The sequence below is a fragment of the Bombus bifarius genome, unplaced genomic scaffold (genome assembly GCF_011952205.1).
Source record: "Bombus bifarius isolate JDL3187 unplaced genomic scaffold, Bbif_JDL3187 scf7180000008208, whole genome shotgun sequence".
Lineage (NCBI taxonomy): Eukaryota > Metazoa > Arthropoda > Insecta > Hymenoptera > Apidae > Bombus > Bombus bifarius.
The window spans coordinates 1,549,669-1,574,932 of record NW_022884511.1 but is presented as its reverse complement, the minus strand read 5'-3'; the positions used below and the strand labels follow the sequence as shown (position 1 = coordinate 1,574,932).

At 35.5% G+C, this 25,264-nt stretch overlaps 1 protein-coding gene across 1 annotated transcript in view; it reads left to right on the top strand.

Annotated features, from left to right (window-relative positions):
- The window catches only part of LOC117210659 (cysteine-rich secretory protein 2-like), an 87,858-nt gene that overhangs the window by 18,086 nt on the left and 44,508 nt on the right, over window positions 1–25,264 (top strand). Inside the window, exon 2 of the mRNA XM_033453875.1 lies at window positions 16,238–16,291. The gene's annotated coding sequence lies outside the window, so the exon portion shown is untranslated. The remainder of the gene's footprint in view (window positions 1–16,237; window positions 16,292–25,264) is intronic.

The following is a 25,264-nucleotide window of genomic DNA, read 5'->3' as shown; positions in this document are numbered from 1 at the left end:
ATTACGCATAACCGGAAACTTATTCTAGTACGTAGCTTTGAAAACATGAAAAGAAGGAGATGAAACGGCAGACACGGTGAATAGACAAGTATGTAATCCGTGAATCGTTCCTTTCGCGGATTAATGAAGGATCGTGTCGCGGACGGGGTACGGAACAATGAGATCGGTGCGAGATTATAAAGGTCAGGATGAAAAATCGCGAGTATCTTCTGCTCGAGCGAGTTAAACAAGAGGACGGGAACGACATAATCTAAGATAAATCCGTGGCCTCGGGATTATAAAGCTGCGGCGTGGATGCATTCTCACGGGAGACAGGCCTCGGTAGAATTAAATTTCGTGTTCGTTGTCAGTGGCGTGTCTTGCTTTTCTACTCGTCGACCGGTCCATTCTTCCTTCGATGTTTTCTACCCTCTCCACCGTGGTCTTCCACATCTTGTTCTATCCCGCAATTAAGGAAACTCCGCGTTCCCGGTTGCCGTGATATTTCGTATTTAACGCACGAAGGTACAGTGTCGTGGAAAAATGTTAGACCAAAGAGAAATATTTCATGTTTTTGAATGAATGCAAGGATGCTCGATGTTACTTCGTTTCTATTGTTACCCATTTCTTAACTCTTTAATATTTATATCTCAGAATCTAATGTAGTACGCGAAATTCTGTCCATTTCTATTTTTATTAGCGCAATACAAAAGGTTTTGAAATACAGATAAAATGTTATATTGTTACTATATTTTCTCAATATAATTATAATATAATATATAATAACGAGATCACTATGCTGGATAATCTAAGAAAATTTTGTAAGGTATTGTACCTATTGTGTATGTGCTGTCGGTAAGGGGCGCAGTGTTTCGAAGAAATTCTAAATGGCGGAGAGCCATGGTCCATGTTCAGAGTCGGGGAAATTATTATGTAGAAGATGTAAAGAGGATTTGTTGTTGGTGTTTACGCGGAAATGAAAACAAAGTTGTTCAAAGGTTTGGATGGTGGATATTATGGGATGCTGAGTACTGAAATGTTACGAAATAATAAAACCGGGAAGAATGTATTATTCAAATTGATTTTGAAATAGATTTATTAGATACGGTTTGAATCGGATTTCGTATTAGTTGCGTATTAATAAATTCATACTTAATAAGTTATTTCAAGAATCAAGCAATTTTGAGAAAAAATTACTTAATTTTATTATCAATACATTTAATGGTAAAATATCGAACTATTGCTTATTTTTAAACATTTCTTCCACTTCTATCGTGAAACAAAATTTCTCTAAATTTATACCGAAAGAACATGAAAAAATATCGATCTTGTCAAAAATTATTCGTATCGATATTTTACGTTGCTCAGGATTGAATAAAAAATTTCTTTTGAAAGCCGGCAATATTCCAGCGGCGCACGCTAAAGTAAGAGAGAATGAAGGCGAGAAGGCGCAAAAGGTTCGGTTCAAGGGTATATACGCGGTAATCTATTTCTCCAGCAATCTTTTCACTTAAGGGGTGGGAAAAAATCTGGATCGATATTTAATTAAGCGTCATAATGTAATCTTCTGATTAATTTTTTCATCTTGTAAAAACGATATATATATATATACTGGATAAACTTCACTACGTATTCCTTTGAAGCAACAAAAAGGAAAAAGAGGAAACAAAGAAAGAAGGGAGAAGAAGAGAGAAAAAAAAGTAAAAAGAATACAGGTTCATATTTTCTTTCGTGTCATGGCTCGACCGGGAGATAAATCCCACGAGAACAAGAGAATTTAGGATATTTAGGCTATGCCAGGTTGCCTAAGATTAAATTTCGCGTGCTATTGATTGCGCCACAACCTCTCGTGGCCGAATCGTGGAATTTCTAGAACGAATAAAACTGTGTCTGGATGAGATAACCGTATGTAGATTCGATTGCTGCGAATTCCGGTGACGTTTTGCCCGGTTAGGACATTGTTTCACTGGCTTCCGTATGAATGAATTATATGCGTGACGTGTGAAACGAATTTAAAGCAAAGGGTAGATAGAGAATAAAAAGCGATTCATCTGAAACCACGATGTATGTTCTCGTGCGGTATTTATTTTTCAGTGTTAAAATTTGGTTTGCAGGTAGAAATTATTTTGAACGTTAGCTGTGATTATGCTATGGCGACAAATGATTTCAATGGAATTATGATAGATATTTATCTTTTTAATATTAATTTTAATATCCAGAGCTGACATAAAATTTAATTTGAATGCTAATTAAGTTATGAGAACAAATGATTTTAATGGAGTTACGATATCTGGTTTTGCAAAAAATTGTTATTTTATTAAAATTATTAATGAAATACTTATCTTTTTTTTAATGATTTGAATTACGATGGAAATTAACTTGAGGTCAAAAATGTTTTCTGTGTCGAGGTACATGTTGCATGCTGCCGAAAATTAATTGCAATGAAAGTTAACTATAGTGGCATTTTAATGAAATTTATGTATTATTCTCTTTAATGTTAGGATCATGATGGAATTTTTAATTTAATTTGAAAAATTTATCACTGTTACGTAAAATACTAAATGAGGAAAGTTATACACAATTTTATCTGTATAAATGATATTTGCCTTTACGTAACAAATAACGTAATAAAAAATACGTAATAACTATTATTACTTGAATTTTCAATAGAATGGCTTTTTCGTTGTTTCTAATCGTAGATATTCACGGTATGATGTTTTATAAGAGTTTGTTATTTACATGTTCTTAAAACAATGAATATTCGTGCACGAGGAACTGCAGTATTCTGTATTAAATATTCAAAAAGCGATGGGATAGCTGACACAGTCAGACAGGGGTTGATTCTTCGTATAAAAATAAATTCGAAACGTAAAATAAAGTATTCTGCTTTATGCAGCGCTCTACTTTCGAGGAAATTGCATTTTAAAATTTATAAAATATACATTTATTCCATCATTTTTTAGCATAATTTAATTTCTACTTTGTTTAATTCAAAAATGTTTCGATTACATAAATTCATTGGAATACGAATGAAATGTTAAATATTTATAATAAATATTCTATTTTAAATATTTTACATACGAAATATTTAATATTATTACAAATCGTATATTGTCGTTGCTGTATTTTTAATGATAGTAATTAGAAGAATAAAGTTACATGCAAAAAATAACTTTTTCTGCATTAATAATAATTATAAAAAAGCAAAAAAAGATATTAATTGAGTTTAGGTTTCAGGACAAACTTTACACACAAATTACTGAATTTTCATAAAGGGATTCCTCATCGTTTTACCGAGAGGGATGATTCCGACGGTAGTATACATAGACACCTAGACATGGATTATGTAAAAGTGTACGAAGCGGGAAAGTCTCTTAGCAGTCAGTATCCTTGGAATTAAATTCTGGACGGACGGTTCGTTAAAGAAAAACGTGCTTCGTTTCACCGTCGTTTCTTTGCATCGTTAGCACACTTACACGTAGCTAGATCGGTTTCTTATAAAGCGTTTTTCATCGTTTCCGTCGCAGTCGACATCCCTAGAACTTCGACGTTCTCGCATATTCGGTTGCCTCGTATAATTAGCTTGTGAATATTCAACAATCTTTTCATACCGTGTTTCGTATCGGTGCCCGCTTTATTCACTCCATTTTTAAACATTTTAATAATATCCGAGGGATGCAAATAACATAATTTCTTTTATTATTGTAGATATTGTAATATTAGAGACAGTTATTATTCTATGGGAATAAGTTTATTAGGAAGGTATAAAATGCTAAAAGAATAATTGCAAAAATAACGATCGTTGCTGTTTCAAAGACGCGCAATTAAAATCTCTTTTGATGAAGCTGCTGCAACTTTCTGTAAAGCTTCGTCTTGCTCGATATTAACGCGAAATCAAACTCAAAATTAACTCTCTCGTGCCAAGATTATTTTCCACTGTCAAGAGTCACGCACTATGCTCTGCGCCCTTTCATGAGAGAAAAATTTTAATTGCCAGGTAATCAACCCCTCGAATGCAACGATAATCGAAAAGGAACGTTGGAGCAAACAGCAAAGAGCCATGGCAAGTTTCCAAAGTTCGAAACGTTGCGTCGATGGAAGTTGAATTCTCAAGGAATGTACTTTTAATTAAAGGCAACGCAGCGGCGGCAACTCGTGCCTGTGTAATATCTCTGCAAATAAACAGTCGTGTCTCTACGTTCTAGAGTCTTATCGCGACTGATTGAAACGCGTTCCACTTGATTTGTGCAGTTAGTGGAATCTATGCGATGAGATCGTAAATTATCTCCTTGAGAGATGTTGGCAAGTATGCTTTAGCTTACATAGATTTCTGTAATGATTTCTGTATTTGTTAAACTTCGTGTGATGCGAAAATCTGTACAATAAAACGAACGACTTAGTTGGTCCCTGAATTATCTTACGAGATACAAAAAAAAAAAGATAGATTTTTTGAGATATATTAGGGCAAGGGAAAATATTTCAAAATATCTCAAACGATTTACTACTTCGATGAATCTTATTCTGCGATAGTGTACCGTTACTCTTGATTCGTTCGGTTGAATCTATGGAAACATTGTGAAGGACTCTAAATAAAGTAATTCCACTTTTTAATTTCCTAAGATTCTCCGTACTTCCCTTTGATTCTGGTCTTGGTCATTCGATACACTGGCGAAGGCGTTTCTGTACGACTGATTGTACAGGTAGTTAATTTCCTTTGTATCGAGCAGCCTGTAATTAGTATAGATTCGTTATCTTGTCGTTTGGTAATGAAATTTTCGCGGGATCGGTCGAGGTTACTCAGAACATGCAATTGAGTTAATACAGATGTTTCCGTATCTATTGCGCTGATTGGTAATAAAAAAGTCGGTAGTCGAATAAATTAATTAAAAATGACTATCTACATCGTTCCAAATAATTTTTATAACTTTTAGAAATCTTCGCGCCAAATAATTTGGAAGAGCGAAAATTTAAGTAACCAAATGGTTTGTATCGCCTATTAAAAACATTGATACCTTAATAATTGTAAAATATAATATTAAAAAGACATTCAAGTAATTTTTAAATACTAATAAAATTTAAATTCCTTTGTCCTTTTTCTTCCTTCCCAGCCAACGTAAATTCACCATATTTCTATAGCTTAATCAAGCAAAAGGGCAATTAAATCGGGTATGACGAGGCTAAATAGTGATTCAACGAGGCGATCGTATTAGATGATAAGATAAGTGGTCATAGTGTCCGGTTAAGCGGCTCGTTTCTTATTAAACGCCTTAACTTTAATCTCGTTCAATTATCGCACGATTAGACTGCGTTGCTTCGCCTGACCTATATCCTCGACGTTGTGTCAGCTTATCCTAAAATTGTTTCCTCGAACACGCACTGGAAAGTTAATTCGACTAGGGTGGCTGATTTAATTAACGACGCGCACGTTCACAAAGATGACGAGCTGAAAGTTGCTCGATTAACAATTTCTTCCCTCGACGTTATTTTTCAATTAATTTAAAGTTAAGCGTGTATAAATACATATATTATATAATAATATGTAATTATATATCATATAATATATAAGATGTATTTTTAAACATTTAAATTTCTAATAAACGCACAATTTTTCTATTTGAATATTCATATTTATTATCAGTTATGAATTTGAAGATTGGATAGCTTCTTCTATTAAATTAAGCGAACTATCTCTCGACTAGGAAAGGGTTGTTAAATTATCACGCAAAAATGAGTTAATTAATTTTAAAATTATTTCTTCTAGTGTGTGGCGAAAGGGCGGACTAATTTATTACATAATTCATTTTTAGTAGAAATGTAATCATAAAATCAAAATTAAAATTAATTAAAAAGATGAGTAATTTACTCCCGTGTTAATAAAGGTGTTATTTTCGCTGTGAATAGTTCTGACCGTTAATAAATTAAACAGCAGGTATTTTCATAAGTAATTTTTACTAATAAAAGTACGCAGAAAAGAAGGTTTTTCAAAAATTATCACAGAATCTGATGTAGAAGTATATTAAATTTTGATATTTGAAAAAGAAAACACAACGATAAAGAAAAAGTAAACTGCAATAATTTACTTGCAAACAATATTTCAGAGGAAAAGAATCGACGTGTAATTTAAATTAACTTTTCAAAGCTACTGCAACGAAACGATTTTAACAATAAATCCGTGCAACTGTACTTCACGTTGTGGAAGTTAATTTTGAAAGCAAAACGACGCGGCGCGGTGAATGCGAAGGAAAAGTTGCTCTCTTGTTCATGAAAAATACAGCGACCACTCGAAAGTATAGGCTTGGCTGAAGAACTCGGCAAAGAGAGGAGCAAACTTTTTAGGATACTAAATGTCCAGCTGAGTCCTTCAAGGACCCTATCGATCGAACTTTCTCACGTTTCTAGAACAGAGTTTTCGAGGATCTCTCTAGTGGGGAAGTTGAAGTATCTGTAGAGTAGAGCTCTGTAGAAAGTGATGGAAGGACATACGCCATGGATTTGATTATTTTTTACGTTGTTTTTAAACTTTCGTATCCCTTGTCTTCGAACAATCGAAATGCTTTCATTGGCAGTAAATTAGTTTAAAACATCGTCTAAAAGCAAATATTTTTTTACTTTTTACTGATTGCATTAATAAAGCCTTTTATACAACGATAAGGAAATTGTTAATAAACCATATGAAATTTTAGAAGCAAATTCCATAAATTATATAAATCTATAATCTGCAATTTATAAATGCAAGAGAGCCAAGATTATTAACGTAAAGAGTTATTTTTATCGTAGATAAAATATAAAATAAACATAATTGGAGTTATTGTTATTAATTAACTCTCTCGTCTCGTTAGCATCAGCTGAATTTATTATCAGTATCCGTTTCCGATTTGTCATACAATCGGCTCATGTTGCGGAATAACTTCACTCGTAGTTGGAGAAACGGCGTATTGAAGGTTTAACCGATTCGGTTAACTTCACTAACCGGTTAACCGAATCGGTCTATTGATTGTTTCGGTCGGTTAAATAGCCGAACTATAGGCAATAACAACTGACCGACTAAGGTTAACCAATTTCAGCAATTTCGAATGGCCGATGTGAAATTTGCGATCGATTCTCCTTCCGAGTATCAATGATTGTAACTTCGATGTTGTACAATGTAAACGCGCTTGCTGATGCAAATGAAATTTTGATGTTTCAATGTAAATTGCATACATGTTATTTTCGTTTCGCTTTTTTCCCCGATATATTCACGATTAAATGAGAGAAACTTCGATGGAGTTAACAATTAACATTTTTGGTAAATAAGGTAAATAATTAAGGCAAGGTAATAATCTGGTAAATAATTGTAAAATATCTAAAAGATCGTGTTTCAAACAAGTTTCACAGATTTAAAAAAAATATTTGAATCTAAAGTACAATAAGATAAAATTTGTTTTCCAAATTTAAATATATCCACAGATAAGTATCAGAATGGCGAAACATCGGAAACAAGACGTATTAGTTTCAGTTTTAATAACTTTCCATATATTCCTCTAGAATCCCATTTAATAATATAATCGTTATCGCAACAACTGAATATTCCATAATACCAGAATGACAATTTTATCGTTAGTTATAATTTAAATCATACACAGTTACGTTTCTCTCTGAAACCGGTGAAAACTTTACGAATTTTTCGATTTTACAAATAACGATTCAGCGAATGATTTTCCTTTTTTTCATTTTCGATTAAACAAATAACCACTGGAGAACTAACGTTAACGAGATTTGTTAATGGCTGATAACGAATGTAATTGGTCGCGCGAAAAACAGGCATTCGCGGAGCTGTGGGTTGCGCGAATGGAAAACAATCGGCTATAAAAGTTCTCCGCGCGAGAATATCACGTCGAAAACATGCGATTCGATATCGTTGCATTAAATTTTCTGCGCAACAGTTAAATTTCGTCGAGTTTAATTGACTGCAAGCCTCTACGCGTTCGCACGTGTAAATGACGCGATGCATCGTGTGCTATCGAAGAGCAAAACGATTTTCCGCCATTGTTCCCATAAAATTCTTCTCTCTGCTCTTTTCATATTAATTTACTATCGGTTAGGACAATACGCAGAATACTGCACGTTTGACATCTGCGTGCTTTAAAAAAAATGGAAAACAATTTCATTGCCCCACATTTCATTTTGCATTTTGGATTTTTATAAATTTTATACAAGGATCGCTTGACATGTTTCAAAATGTCTAACTTATTCAACTCTCTTTAAGCAGAAGTACTTTGTTACGCTCCTTAGATTATTTGTATTCTTTGTGCCCAGGTTTAATTTCTGACTATTCTAGACTTTACAAAAATTTGCAAAACTTCTGGGATACTTATCATTTAGATAAATCATACAATCGTTCGCAAATTTTCTCGAAAATGAAGTTTCATTCTATATTTTCGATTCATTTTTACACATAGAATCGGCCTTTGCCATCCGTATTGTAACTATTGGGATACCTTCTGTACTTTAATTAGATCTGTTGAAAAGTCACAGTATCCTGATCACAATTTCCCTCGTCTTTACCCGCCTATTCACGGATAAAGGATAAAAAAATATTCTTTAATTACCAAGCAAACTTACCATGAGAAGCCGGCTCGGAGGGGGTTGTAAAAGAAGCTCGCCAGGGTGTTATTAAAATCCCTATGGTGGCAAGCTACATCGATAGAATTTCATTAACGAGTTTCAAAGACGGACACCGTCGAATGGTTTAATTCCAGTAGAAAGTTTCGAAGAGGGATCAGGAGAGTAAGTAAAGAGGCTCGAAGTTCGACCGTATCGATGTGAATACAGATTAATATCCCGATGCAAATTTCATCACGTCTATGTTGTTATAATGAATTCTTTGATGGAAAGAAACAGAGCGACTGGTTACTGATTTCGCGCGCGTGAAAGCGTGAAACAAACAATAATAATGGAAATAAAGCACGATTCTGATGTTAATAACTTTGGAGATGTTGTGGAGGAGAAAGAACGTGCGAACCTCGTGATATATCCAAGCACAGGGATGGAAAATGCGAGCAGGGCGAAAACAGTGGTACGCTACTTTAATTTTCATTATTATGAACGCATCTGGATGTATACTTGCTTTCGGTTACAACGAAATGCGGGTGTTGGAAACAAGGAAAGATAGGGATGGGGTAAAGAGCATTTTTTTTACCGAGGGTGAAACTTTTGTTTATGTAACTTTGCTTGTGATACAAGCTTCGTTAATGCTCTATAATGGCGGGAAAAAGTAAGTTTAATTCTCGACTATAGATCATTTTGTCTCTGAGAGGGGACTGAACTTTATTTCGTTATCTATTGTATATTTTGCTTAAAATTTAATAAGACAGTTCAGAAACCTCAGCATTTATGCATCTTCAGTTAAAAGGAAAGTTTATCGTATTTCTTCTTTACTCTACTAGATTTCAATCTTTTTATCGGAAAGGAAATAGTAGACGTACAATACCTGGCGAACGTATTCGTACACTTTTGGAAACAGTATAACTCTTTTAAGATTGAGTTAAACGAGCTTTCCTGAGATGTTAGACATATTAGTTTATTAGGTGATGTATAAAAAATTCACATTTTACAATTTTTTTATTTGGGCCTGTAACGAAAGTTGAAACAACACATGTTGAAGATTTATATCAGTTATGTGCACGCTAAAAATTTCATTGAAATCGGTTAACGTTGTTACGGGCTATAAACGGTTAAATGCGATGAAAATTGTAGTTTTTCACGACTTTCGGCTTGAAATGTAAAGATTCTTACATCTGTCGATGTTTGTCGCTTGTTTCCGTATGAACCCATTTCGATAACAATTTTAGCATGTACGTGACTGGCATAAATATTCAAAATGTGCTCTTTAGATTCTCATTACAGGCCCAGACAAAAAAGTAGTAGAAAGTGAACTTTTCTCACGTCATCTAATAAACTAACGCTTCTTACGAAAACATAAGTCGTTATTAGGTCCAATTTAAAAACAGTTATCTTGTTTTCAATGGTGTACGAAAATCCTCGTCCGATACGGTGCATTTACTTCTTGAAAATGCTTGAATTATCGTAACGATCACGCGTCACTGAATCAACCTGGATAGAGTAAAACCACGTATTTTTGTTAACAACTTGCTGCAACCAACTACACAGCAAATCAAACAATCCTCTGGTCTATATTTCAAACAACATCAATGGTTACTAGGAAAAAAGACGAAAAATGTAAAAAAGTTTGAAAAAATAAAAAAGGACGAGCGATAACCGAGAACGAGCAATTTCACAAAAATTCCCATTGATCCTACTCCGCAAACCGACGAAAAAAAGGGAGGAGAACAAAAATATTTAAATTCGAGAGTTTTCGTGTATCGTTTTGCTTCTAATCTTTCGCGAGAATTCAAGTTGCGTTTTGGAAACGATTATGCCACGCGTTTCGAAACGCTAAAACAAATCAAACCGTTCGCGGCATGACAACAATTCGGGACGCACGATACAAATATTAATCCGCAAAATTTGCTTCAATCTCGCCTCTGAATTATCGCCGATCGCGAAATAAAACAAATAGAAAACTACAAAAACGAGATGGATAGAAAAACAGAAAAATAGAAGCATAACGAGGCAGAAATAGTCTGGTGTATTTCCGAAATTTCTCGTTTCTAAAAATATCACCTGAACGAGTTGTGCTTATCGAACGATATTTCCGCATTGAATGCTCGTCTTGTAGTTTCCACACGTTGCCATAGGTTTCAAGGCTAGTGGTCGAAACCGGAAATCTTGGGGGATCAGATAGTTTCTGTCGCAAAAAAGCGGCAAAGGAAAGATGGAACTTGCGTTTGATTGGACAAAGAGTCGATCCACGGACAATCTGATCGATTGGTGTGCCTGTAGCTCTGAGAGGGGTTCCGCTTCCAGTGATTGTAAGCTATCCTTACATTTTGATCATCTTGATGGAGTTTGGATTTGGTGAAAAGATGATGTAAAGTAATATGAAAGTAGGAAGTTAAGTAATGAAGTAGATTTTTCTAACTTTCCACTCACAAGGATTTTCGTTACGAGTACTTTGTTTTAATTTGTCTTGTGCATTTTATATAATAATAACTATGAATAACGTTTATCGTGCTCAATTTAAAATAAAAATTAAGATTAAATGCTCCACAACCAAATTTCCAGTCGAAACTAAAGTTCTCACGGATCTTTTATACTTAATTTTTATTTTGATGTAACGTCTGAAACTTAATCTTGACTTGTTTGTTATATTTTATATAATAAAAAATTGCAAGATTTAAAATGCAAATTAAAATCAACTATCCTAAAATCAAGCAACCAAATTAAATATTCGAAAAGTGAAAATCAAATTAAATATGACGCAAGGATAGAGCGTCGTTGACCGGACTAAACGATACCCAGTGTCATGGAATAACCGAGGCGGCGAGTTTTCAATATGGAATGGTAGCGGGCAATTTCTAAAAGGGATTTCCCCGTCTTTCAAACGTTGCCCTCGAACGCGAGACACGGAAATTCATCCGCGCGAGAAACAACGCCTCGTTTTGCTCGAAATTGTTCCGAGTTCGAAGCTACGTCTTCAGCCGCGATTCGCTCGAAATGAAGCGGAGCAGCAATTTTTCACGGGGCCATTATTTTTAATAAACTACGCGGAAGCTACTCCTGGTACAATCTATCGATTGTGCTTTATTTCCATCGGGCGAGACGAGCAGAGTTCCAGCGTAGTTCGTACTTCGTTTAAAATTACCAGATAGATAGGAACGTAGAAAAATACGATTGTATTTTCGCGTTGTTTCAATTTTTCCTTTTTTTTAAGTATTCTACGTTAGCTTAATGTTTTATTATTCAACTTATTAACCGAAGTAGATTAGGGGAAAATATCGGGACGAAATATCGACAGAAAATAATGGCGCACTCAAATCATGAAGGTTAAAAGCTTAGTCCAGATCATGAATTTATATCGTTTCATCAGATTCAAGAATAGCGATCTTTATGCTATTTGAGCATGTTCGAAGTGTCCTTACTGATAAGGATATAAAGCGGATTGCAAATTGGAGCGGCTAAAAGATTGAAGTGGGCTCGAGATACCAGCGATCTTTCGGGTAGAAGAAGCGAGGGTTATATTTGTATAGAAAGTTTACGAGTGAACAATTGTTTCAAGTAGATAATCAATTTTAATCTGGAGAAAAGCTTAGAGTATTGCTTGTTACATTATTTAACGATAATAGTTCCTTTCTAATAATTGGAGAAAAGAGAAGAAAGGGGGAATTGAAACCTATCGTCAGCAGTTCTAGTGTTAAAATAAAAGTCTTAGATTCAAAAACCACTGCATTAAGATCCTTAACTACTTTAATGAAACTTCTCTCCCCATTCAAATTGCTGATAGTGCGCCATCGTCCATTCCATTTGCTGAGACTAAAAATTTGCTTCCCAAAAAATTCCACCTCGGCACGAACATCTTGCTCGAGAAGAACAAACGTGCTAGATGAAAGATCAGACGTCTGGCGATCGAGCAAAGTGGCAGAAGTGAGGTAATTTGATCGATTGCTGCGATCTCCGACTGGTAGTCTAGATTTCTTCTTTGTTCCTCGAGCCAGGAGGGAATAAGATGCCCTCGTTGCTTTCGATTCGCGAAAGGGAGACCGGGTTGGGTAAGTACAGCGAATCATTAGGCGATTGTGTGAAAGTTCTGTCAAGCGGTATTGTTATCTGCAGACTGTTAGTCGCGATTCATCGTTATCGCTTGATTCGCTTCAACAGACGGCGTGTTCCCGATAAATCTGAAACGGATGTCATATCGATCCCTGTCGGAACCAATCGTGATTTCACGAACTCTGATCGTCTTAACCTTTCGTGATTCTCGCGCCGTTATCGCGGCTTTCGCGTTAGTTACCATTCAGTTTAAACGCTAGGATTGTCCGGGACAATGTTACGATCGGGAATAATAATCTCGAGAGTTCGATAGATTACTATTATTCCTTAGCAGAATAGGTTTCTAATATATGTACATATACAATATATGTATAGTAGATCGCTGAAATTGGTTAAAGCAAAAACAAGGAAAAGATGTTTGATGTTATATGCCCTAAAAAATATGATTTGGCCAAAAGTTGCAAGAACGAAGTAGAGACGAACAATTCATAAAACTTCCGGTTGCCAGAAACAATAAGGGAGAATGAAATAAGAAAGAAAATTGCTTACATAATTTTCCAGAGAAAACACGAATAACTAAAACACAGGTAAATACAAACATAAACAGCATATCTGTTTTAAATGATCGAAATCCTCCATTAGGGCGCATGATAGCGTCAAAATCTTTGAAATCACTAGCAGTTATTAGAATCGATCTCATTCGCAGCTGTCTCGCGTGGAAACAGATAAATACAGACGAGGGTACATTCATCGTTGGTTTGACGTCGAATCGCGACGGGCCACTTATACGTATTTACGGTGCAATTCAGCGACTTAGTTAATTGGCTACGTAGATCGCGGCCTAGATGCGTTTGTGGCGATGACCCGATTCCCTTAGGAGCAATTAGACGCCGCTTGGATGTGACTGAAACCGCACAGAGGCTTCTACTACCGATCGATCGGCCAAGAGATAGGGAACGATCGATTTTGTTCGAACAATGGATCACCGACAGTCCCAGACGATGTAATTTGTCATGCCATAGTGGTTGCACGGAACCTATTCTTGAACTTTGGTAGGCCTCGAATTCTAACAGAAGATGTATAGAAGTTTAGCAATAGAAGTTTCGTTGCTACCTCATTTCTAATGACAAGAGATTTACGAGGTTTCTTTTATACTTGGATGTTGCAATTCCTTATACCTTTGCACTGGACAGAATCTATTTGTAGATCTTGTATTCTAACCGTAGATGCACAGCAAATTAGAAATAGAGGTATTTATTGCTACTAGGTAATTTATAAGATAGAAAAATCTCTAAAATTTCTCTTATCATTAAATTACACTTATCACATTTTATCTGGGTGTCTTCGTGACTGCACAAAATATATATTTCGCCTTTCGTACACCTTATAGCGGTGAAAGTATAGAAATATAGCAATAAAAGTATCGTAGCTGGATAATTTCTAGAGGTGGAAGATTTATGAAATATCTTTTGCATTTCAATGATGTTAATCCTTTGTCCTATCTTTCGACTTGTAATCTATCTGCATTACAACATTCTTACGCTGTTATCGACAATTGCCACTTGAGTGTTCCACTCACCTAAGACCTCGGCGAGTATTCTCGTAACAACGTCTTCGCTTTCCGCGATATTCGTCAGACGATACGCATTCCCAGAAATCCTAGATTCCTGAACTACGAACCAACAAATCCGGACATTGTCGAAAAGGAAGGGAAAATAGCTGGAAACTCGAAGGTGTCTTCGTCGGCAGGCGGCCAACATGCAAATCCTCTGCGTCGAGGTTCCCAGTTTATCCATATTAATGCTCCTAATTAAGCCGTAGATAGGTTCGTTCATACTTCACGCGCTTCTTAGTTCTTGCGGCGTTGATAAACTGGCACAAATAACGGTTCGCAAACGCTGGAATGGATTTGGGTAAAGTGCTCTTTCATGGAGCAGTATACTAAACGATAAATGATTGAAGCGTTCGTTTCGTACTTTAGTATTCGTTTCAGAGCTTGAAGTTAAATTTAAAGTAATCTTAAAGGATCACATACGGATATGTGAGTAGTGAACGTTATCTAAACATAATTAGACAAAGCGAAACTAATTATATTTAAAATGATGATCTTTAACTCCAACTACAAATTACAATTTTGCGACGAACGACAAATTCATAACCGAAGAATAGTACTATTCTCTGTTGAAAAAAATACGTGATCTTCGTTAACACCGGAATATAGCAATTGTTCGATGGTGCCTCGCGTGCTTCCGATTTGTTCGCGCGGCTTCATTACGCCTCGTAATTGCTCCGCTAATTAATTACATCAACTTCGTAGCCCGTACAGAACTTCCGTCTGCCGAGTCGCATACGAGCGCATCCGAACATCAATAGATAATACGTGTGTTTGCGTATTCGCTCGCGAATGCATCGGTGAGTAACACAAAGCGATTAATGCCATTCATCACCATCAATCTTTTGGAATTCCGTATGTGTAATTAATAATTTTCTGCGTTTGATTTCGTTGCATCGCATGAACTCGACATTTTCTAAAGCCGTTTATTATCAATTTTTAGGTTACCTATTTTTTAAATTCTTTTAAATACGGTGATACAATTTTTGTACTGCTTCTATTTTACAACTTTTACATGGTAAGAAACTATTCTACTCTAGATATTATAAATATAAGAGTCTTTAAAAAGGCAGCACACCTGTTGTTTTTTTAACGCTTGATAAATATAAAAAATACGGGACTCAATCCTTTGTGGCGGCACGGGCCACGGAACTTTTCAACGGCTCCGGATGCAAAGCGCGACGCCGCCAAAGCGCAACACCGACGTGCCCAATGTACCATCGATATCTTCACACTCTTTCCGCCGAATTCTCGGAAGAGCATACACGTGCCAGCACTGGCGGCACATCTAATGAATGCACGCTAGTGGGGGATATCGATGGGCTACGAAAGGAAGAATCTGCGCGATCCGAAACAAAAGGGCAGGCAGTCTGCCTTACGCCATTAAATGTGTAACTCCTCGGTACTATTTGCATAGCAATGGGTCGAATGATCTCTCGGTGTCTATCGTTATTTGTTAGTTGTTACCTGTTGTCTGTTAAGTGTAATTGTTAATTGTTAACTCTGATTGTTGATTAGTTCTAATTAAACTATTGTTCGTTAAAAACACCAAGAGTAGTTCCTTACGCATCTATCACCATACCACCTCACCTTTTAAGAGTATTGACAATACGATCCAAGGACAGATATTATCCAGGGGAACATTTAGAAAAATTGCTGAACTATTACAATTTTTCTGACATCATCGAGACCCATTGAAGTTTAATTATGAATCGCCTATATTTTTTTCAAATTTGAGCCAATTAAAAGAAATATCGACACGAAAGAGTTAAACAACACATGTCTTTAGAGCAGTAGCGCTTAAGACACTCCTCATAAAAGTAATAACGTTCAATATAGCTCTCTGAAAAAATGTTGACGAATTTACGTTATTAATATTTTTATATTAATATCGTTATTAATATTTGATTTAAACGCACAGAAAGTGATATCATCAACGAAGCATGTTGCAGAATCGATCGCATATAATTCACTCGCTTCTCCTTTTCTCTGTTTCAGTTTTTTCCCGTGTTTGGAAGAGCAAAAGGAAACGAATTGCGCCACTGATTCCTGGTAAGTTGCGTTTTTTACGCTAGTAATTTTCGACAACGAATGTCGCGAAATTGGAGTTGTGTCAGTCCCTCTCGTTAATCGAGAATATTTTACGCTACTATGGGATTCGTTTATTTCACTGTTTACTCGTCAATAACCGGGAACCGTTCATTCTACGGCGTACAGTGCAGGAGATTAAAGCGCGTTCCACCCACGTCGCGATAGATTGCCCCTGAAAGCGTTTTAGATGCGTTGCACGACTCGGAATCGTTGGCCTGTTTTTCTTCCGTCGTCTACCATTTGCTTCTTGCGTGGAACGATATTAGATAGCGATAGGCAAAGAAGAGCGATTTTCCTGCGGAAGATAAATTGAATATAATGGATGGATTTTTTACTTGTTTGGTAGATAAAATGGTAAAAAATATTAGGTCGATTTGAAAATTTTCGCAGTTTGAACCTTTATGCGAATAATATGTGTTTAAGCTTGTGTGCGTAAGACACTATAAAGAAATCATCAATTCAAACACTGAATGTCAAGTAAAATAAAATTAAAATATTTAACTTCTTGTGTTGCACGATTCTATTTTTTTACACGTATAATTTACATAACACGCATTTCGTCGTAAATGTCAATGAATTACCAAAGTTGAAGTTCTTTGAGGTTTAGTAGGTTATAAAATTGCTTGTAAAAATAAGAGACGGTACGTCGAAAGATAATTTAAAAGAAAATGCACAAACAATACTGATGATAATAAAAAAAGGAAGAAAGTAAAATTAAAAACATGTATAAGAAATTTATTTAAATTCAGTCTTGTTTATTAATAGAATAGAATAAAATTATTCCTCATTCATAATTTTTCTTCTATGTGCAAATACCAATTCGATATTTCTCGCAATCGAAAGTTCCGTTTAAAATATCCAATACATTTTTATTGCAGAACTCTTGCGAACAACGATTCTTTTAAACAATTTCAATTTGTCGCTAAAATATTTTGCTATCTTTCTCGTTTCTCTATATAAAATTAATATACGATATAATAAAATAGAATACATATAATATAACACACTACAAATATAACTTCCAAGATATTCCTTAAAAACTCAAAACTCTTTTTGAAATTTATCTTATTCTGCAAATATCCGTATTTTGCACAAATCCTTGACAGGCTGCAAGCACGTGAACGGTAAGGAAGGAAATATTACCGTTCGTACGGTGCACACGCTTATATTCAATAGTTTATGGAGACGAAATATGCCGCGTAATAAAGTTTCGCTGTCAACGCGCGGGGAAAATCGCGTTCACAACCGAATGATCGATGCTCCTCGTAAATCGATTCTGAATGGTATTCATGACTTTGCAGAGCAACATCGTTTGTCCCTCGTTGCGTACGATAATCGTGGATAGATGGAGTATTGCGATGGAAAAGTACATTTTAAGTTGAAAACTTCAATTTCTTAGAAATGTCGATCGGCCTATGCAGTAATAATTTGATCAATTAAGAACAATACGCTATTCGTGTTATAATTAACACGTTAACGCCGGCGTGCACCATCGGCGGTTCACACGTGTCTGTCCCGTAAGGTGGCGTGCACTACCGATGGGTCACTCGAGTTTGTTCCGTGAGACGGCGTGCAACGCGATGGGTCACACATGTATTTCACAAAATAGGTAGTACAAAATAGGTTTATATTATTTTATTTCGACATTACAACACAGCTGTGATTTTTGGAAGTAGCTAACATACATACTGGCCTTTTGTAAGTCCATTTTAAAAATTTAACGTAACCTAACACTATTTTCGTCGTGCATGTTGCTTACGCGCGCCGTCGTTCTCCGACAAATACGCATGACTATTTCTTTTTTCCTCTACGGAATTGAAAAATTTCTTGATTCGCGCTATGAACGTCTTTTATAGAAAAATGTTCACGGAATTGCGTGTGATGGTCAGAATTCGCGTCAGACTCCTACTTTTTGAGAAAAATCGAAAAAAGTACAAAATTAGGGTCGCAGTTGGTCCCGTCACCTTTATTTAACATTTATAGATACATGTAAATTGATATTGCCAAACTATTGTATATCAATGTATTAGTTGAAGTCCACGGAATTCATTGAACCCAACAGGAATCGTATAGCTTTTGTAATTTTGCTATAAATTGAGGTGAAAGTTGAAAAATTGCGGTCGTGTCGAACAGTCTAATCTGACGCTGCGCCACCCCACGAAGCAGACCGTGTATTCGGGCACCGTCTCACAAAGAAAACTATGAATATCGGCGCCGGCGTCAACCTGTTAAGAAAATTAAAAGGATCGAAATGCGCACGATCCTGATTCAGTGACCAAGTATGTCCATTGTCTAACTGGCCGTAGATATTTCCCATCTATAATACCTAGCTTCATATTTCTCTTCATTTGGGCATAGCAAGATGTTTTTTATGGGGTATCAGTTCGCTGTGATCACGAGTGCGTAAAGACGAAAAAAAAAAAAACGCCAATCATTGTGAGAAGGCAATGAAAATGCATTTGCATTCGTGTTTAAACTATCTCGCTGTGAACTGCGTTTATATGGAAATTGCGCGAGCGATGAGCTTCACAAAGAGGGATCGTGTTAAATATCACCGGTGAAATGGCATTCAAAGCTGCACCCGAACGTTCAACGTTTACCGACGGTTAAATGAAAATATTCTGCTAAAATATATCTTCTTCCCCTTTTCTTACTTTTTAATATTGTTCCGCTGGCCATTTCATTAGGATCACCTTTGCGCTCGTATCTAGTTTCGCATGCGCAGATATATGGCTGAATTCTGTTTGAAACGCGCTTCGTATGGTTTCATAGGATTCCTGCGTTGAGAACTTTTACGGAGGAAAATAAAAAAGAGTGGAAAATATGGGAATATCGATATTGATTGAGGAAAGGTTTCGGCGAGACGATGCGAGCGAAATTGAAAATTCTCAATTTCGATGACCGGATTAACGACCGGCTTTCGAGATGGATTTTCCTTTTAACGATAAATGTTGTTAGCATCGTCTTGTAGTTCTTTATCTGTTCTGATTTGAATGCAAATTTAGCGCGTTGAAAAAAGCGCGTTCTGTTCATGACTTTGAAACTGCAGAAAGCTAAAGCTCTATCGTTATTTTTGTTTTTCTTCGTTCGGTTGGATTATTTCGCAACAGCTTACGTGATGCATCTTTATTTAAAAGATAAAACATAGGTAAACGCAGAGAGAAATAAAACACGAATGAAATAGTGCATACTAGAGTATTTTAATCTAAAATGATCTCTTTTTTTCTGACTGCTGTTACTTTCTAATGTCTTTTATTTACTGTCCGACTTTGGCCAAGCCAGATATCCCGAGAGCAATGTAAACGAAAAATAGCGTAAGTAACTCGCAGCTCGTTTATTTATAAAATTACGCGGTGGAAAGTTTAGAATTGGTTGGTGAAGAGAAGACGGCGATATCTCGAGGATGAAGCACGGTCACGTTAGCGCGGCTGAAGATTAAAAAATGCAACTTTTACTTGCGCCACTGATACGTGAGGCGAATTTTGACTCCTGAATTTTCCTCGCGAACGACGCCGACATTGCGACACGGCAAGTTATATGCAAATTCCGCGAACAGGGCGACGAACTTTACAAAAGGAAGGGCAAATTAAATACTGTGACAGGCAAAGGTTTCTCGTAGAAACAGAAAAAGGGAGGGAGAAAAAGGGAAAGAGTAGCGTGATAAAATACTAAACATCTTCGACGGAATCGTATCGTTCAAACGCATCACCAATTCTGTGAAATGGTGCGAAACTGTGCGAGAATTTGTAAATCGAATCAGAATGCATCAGAGATTTCTCAAATTAAAAACTTTATTGTTTCTACTCTCCAATTGGATCTATTACGAATAAACGAAATTCAATCTTATTTTCTCGATATTTTATAATTTCACGCTTACAGTTTTTCCAAGTTGAAGATTTTATCACATACAGGATGTTCCATTTTAATCGATCTACACGAATATCTGCTAAACTATATATTTCATAAACTATATATATCATTCGATGAATTTTTTAACTCTCTATAAGAAACTACCAAGGTGCTTGGGATAAAAAATGATTAGTTTAAAAGATATTTCAACTTTAATCTAGTAAAATTTATCGTACGAAGGGCAAGAAAAGATAACGCGATGTTTTTGTTTGTTTTCCTCGCCCTTAATTAATCTTGAAATATATTTTAGACTAAGCATTTCCAGATACAGGTACCTTAATATAATATCTTTTTGTAGAGAATTAAAAACTATGTTGAACAGTGTATAAAAAGATATATAGCTCCATTTAGGAAAACAAAATCACCTTGAGATTTCGGAAACGCCTCCACCTAAACAAATCTGCTGGGTATCGTAAGATGTGCCCCTTCAAACAGAACAAGTTTTGTCTGAAATACGTCTTCGAATAACGTGTAGTTTAAGAGATATTTGCATCTGTATATTCTATAATTAAAAAACTAGAAAAAATCCTACGAGTGAACGAAATCCAAAATTAAAACTCACTTTCTCGGATCATTTCACCGCCTACAATTTTCCTTAATTGAACGCTTCGTCACTTGTACCACTCGATTGGAGCTTTTCAGCAACTCTTGCAAATAAACGAAATGCAAAATTCAAACTGTAACTGGAGATCTAGAAATTATGGAAGTCTAACGTTGGCACAAAGTTAGGCGCAACAGGGAAAGAGAGTAAGCAATCTGGGTCTCGCTCAACTTATTAGATCGCGCTTCGTCCACGGTAAAACTTTAAGGCGCGCGAGAAGTTCTGTCGACGGGGATGCTTCCGCTTAAATGATGTTCCCAAGGTGCACGCATGCGAAACCACTGTTGCACATAAGTTGCATATACAAGTCTCGAATCCTGAAGATGTTCGCCACACCGTCGTAAATGGGGGTGACGTATTACGCTTGGCTGGCGCTGAAAGCGCGACGAACAGAGAATTATAGCGCGACAGAGATACGAAAATGGTGAAATGCGCGTGGTATCGTCTTAGGAATTACACTCGACAATGCAGAAAATATTAAGTTCGCGCGGGGACAACTGAACGTGTAACTTGCTGAATTACGTCGCGAGAATCGACGCTGCGCGGGGGTGCTGCAGAAATTAATCCTGACTCGCGGTGGAAATGTAATACATCCGCGAGTGCTGTGGTTTGCGAGAATTGCAGTAACGACTAACGAGTTTATACATTTTTACGAATTGAATTTATTTGTGCTTATAAGAAGATTAGGATTTGTATATTTATGAAAAGATTCTTCAAACAGATTATGAACAGATTAGCTATATTGCCCTCGATAGATATTTGATAACAAGTAGATAAAGATGTATTAGGTCATCCTGAAAGCTTTCTGAGCATCTTTCTTTGAAGTAATTGAAGTATACACTTCCGTATGGAAAGATAACACGGTATAAATTCGGAAAATTTCATCAAATAGCAAATAAACATACAAAAATATTTTTCATTAACTCGATAACTAGTTTTTAATGTACCACTGTGCGTATAGTTCTGAAGTGAAAATTAATATGAATCCAGTGCGACGAAATGGCAACGCATGCGGCAGGAAAATGAAAATTTACCCACATTTGCCAAAGATATTGTTATGTTAATATTTCGTGTAGTTTCCTTTATTTCTTACAATTGCTTTCATTCTGTTTCGTTATAATTTAAATAGCTTCTCCATTCTTTTTGTTTTGCTTTTTATCATTCTCCGACAATGCAGTTTCACGAGTCATTTACATCGTGTAATTGCCGTCTATTTTCACAAACTGCTCTTGCGAGCTCATCCCAACAATTTTCTATTATATTTAGGTCGGGTGAATTTTCTGCCCATTATAAAACTTCCATCATTTTCTCAAAAAAGTACTTCTTCACCGACCTGTGCACTGTGTGTGCTTGTATCTGTCAGTTGATAAAGTCAATCTATTTCATACTATCCATTTTCCGTTAATAAATACGATTTTCGTTTCTCGTCCCACTTCCACCAATTCATCGCGGATTTCGTTTTCGTCTGTAAATCACGATAATAATACTTCTACCTATCTGGGCCATCTAAATTAACCATTTTTCCATCGTTGAAAATAACACTCCTCCATCCTTTAAATCATTTTAACTGCTTTCCCGCAAAGTTCAGTCCCTGCTTCTTATGGGCATTTGTTAATTGAAAAAAAATGAATAGTATAAGGTAGATTGACTTGGTCAATTGATCTGATGAAAACTTCGTACTCCAATAGGATAATGTCGTCGTTACATTGTACAGGTCGGTGCAGAAATATTTCTCGAGGGAAAGATAGAAGTTTTATAGCCAGAAAGGTCAGCCGAATAATAGAAAATTGTTAGGGTGAGCTCGCGAGAGCAGGTTATGTAAACAGACGGTGATTTCAGAATGTAAATAACTTGAGAAACTGTATCGTCGGAGAGTGTGAAAAAATAACACAAAAAAGAATCTAAAAGCTATTTAAGTCGTTATCAAGAAGAATGACGGTAGTTGTAAAAAACGTAGGAACTGTACAAAACATTAACATATTCGTTAAATGCGAGCAACTTTTTGTTTTTCTACAGCATCTGCTATCATTTGATTCCTCCGAATTCCATATTTCTAATTTTCCAGGAAAAAGTATTTATTTTCACTTCAGGGTTGTATAACACTTAAGAACCATATCCTAAAAACTAATTGTTAAGTTAATGAAATATGCTTTTGTATTTCTGTGTTCTATTCAATAAAATTTTTCAAATTTGTGCCATATGTTATTTTCCCGTCCGGAAATATAAATACTATTTTTGCCAGTGTATCACAAGAATATTAATTACATATGAATGTAACGATCTAAATGTCTAAGAAGAACTCAGAATTCTGTCGAAGATAAATTAGAAGAATATGATGGATGAGATGATACGTTGATACGATAAGACGATCTAAGAAAAATCTCTAAAAAGGGAAGTAAAATACAAATGAAGTAATGCATAAGGGATTCAATACTGAGAACTGCTGCGACATGTGACTCGAAAATAAAGGAGAATAAGGTGCACGGATATTCGTAGTTAAGTAACGTATGGAGTATTGGAAGTGCAGGGCAGTTTAAGTTTCAGTGGTTTCTACGGAGAAGGATGTATGTGAAATTTGTGGAAGAGGTCTGGCATTGTTCTGTAAGTTACGCGACATTCCCTTGGTAAGGAGGTTTAAATTTATTGTTACGGAGAGGATCGTGAAGCCGACAGTGTTTTAAATGAACTGCGTTCTGTTTGGTCTTTGGAGTTCTTTTCTGAATATCTGATAAAGTATGGCTGGAGGAAAACATCGTAAGCCGAGGCTCTTTATATTCTTGATATTCTGTGGACGATATTTGCAGCGTATTTCAGGAGTTTCAAGGTTCTTAGCTTGAATTGAATAAGAGAGAATCCTGGACGTACTGTATAAGAAATACTTCTCATATGCCTCATAAAACAAATAATTATGGACAATTAACGTTTTAATAATAATATTGGTATAATAATGTTGTTAATTTATTGTAAAAAATTTTTAAAATTGTATGTCTCACAGTCATAATATGGAGAATGTTCAGCACAAATTCTTAAGGCTGGACGTCAAAAGTAGCGAATATCAGATGCCGTTTGATTCTCACAATTATGACAATGTCCTGAATAGTTTAAATCTTCCGACACTGAGCAGGAGAACAATTATGTCTGATATAATTTTCATTAGTGAAATAGCTAAAGGTATTGTCGATTGTTCGGATATCATACTGTTACTCTTCCTCAATGTATCAGTGTTAAGAAGCTTAAAAAGTCATTTATTGTTTCATACACAACATCGCACATTGTACGGTTACTATAATTGCATAAATCGCATAGTCAATCACGTAAATTCTTGTCACACGAGCAGAGATATTTTCGGTCAATCTATAGTATATTTAACACTATGAAATGTTGTATCGTAAGCTTTTTTTACATTTTTATACCGTGTCTCTGTCTCATTACTTCTTACATGTCTATTCTCATTCTTTTTCTTTTTCGTACATATGCATCTTCTCTTTTCTATTTTTTTCTTTATTTTTTTTTGTATCCTACGTTAATCTGTTATGTCAAACGGTTTATCCCGTAAGTAAATAAATAAATAAAATAAACAAATAAAAATATTTATCTTAAAACTAGTTTGTGTATAAAATGACACAAACTAGTGATGAAATGACACAAAGAATGGCAGGAGGGAACGGGAACGTAGTACTTTTTGACATTTTCTGATGTTCGATATTTATCGATACTATGTACACAAAAATATTTATTTATTTGTTAAACATTTTATTTATTCACCATACGCTGTACAGAAATGCTTTTATTCTTTCCAGTTTTTTAAATTTTGAATTTATCTCTATAAAAATTACGTATACATACTATACATAAGGGAGAGTTGTCCAGTACCGACCAAAATTAGTTCCGGCTTTTTCACCAGATATTGGCACTTTTATAAAAATAATCAAATAAATATAACAATTTACGCGTAATCTATTTCGAAGATATATTGTTTTCGCTGTTCCAACACGTTAAACGTATATGTCTGTATTGCAAGTGTTAAAAGTTATTTTCTAGAGCTGATAATTTGTTTGTCAAGTAAGTAAATGATATTTTTCCATATTTAATCTATTAAGTAGCTGTATAATTACAAGCTCCAGTTTTGTAACTTTCTTTGTAAATTATATACACTGTAATCCAAACCGTTTCTACGTGTTTATCGCTCAGTAACAATCAATTAGCCGTCGACTACTACAGACCAAATTTTTTTTATCTGCAAGCTCAATCCGTTGGTAACTAAAGTTAACGAATATTCATTTAATCTTCCTTCTACCTTTTCCACAGAAAAATGTCGCGGAAGAAATTCCAATGCAGAAAAAAGAACACAAATGTAGCTATAAAGTTACTATTTGAGAATAAAATTACCGAGAGATAGACCAAGGCTTTTAATATCCCAAGAA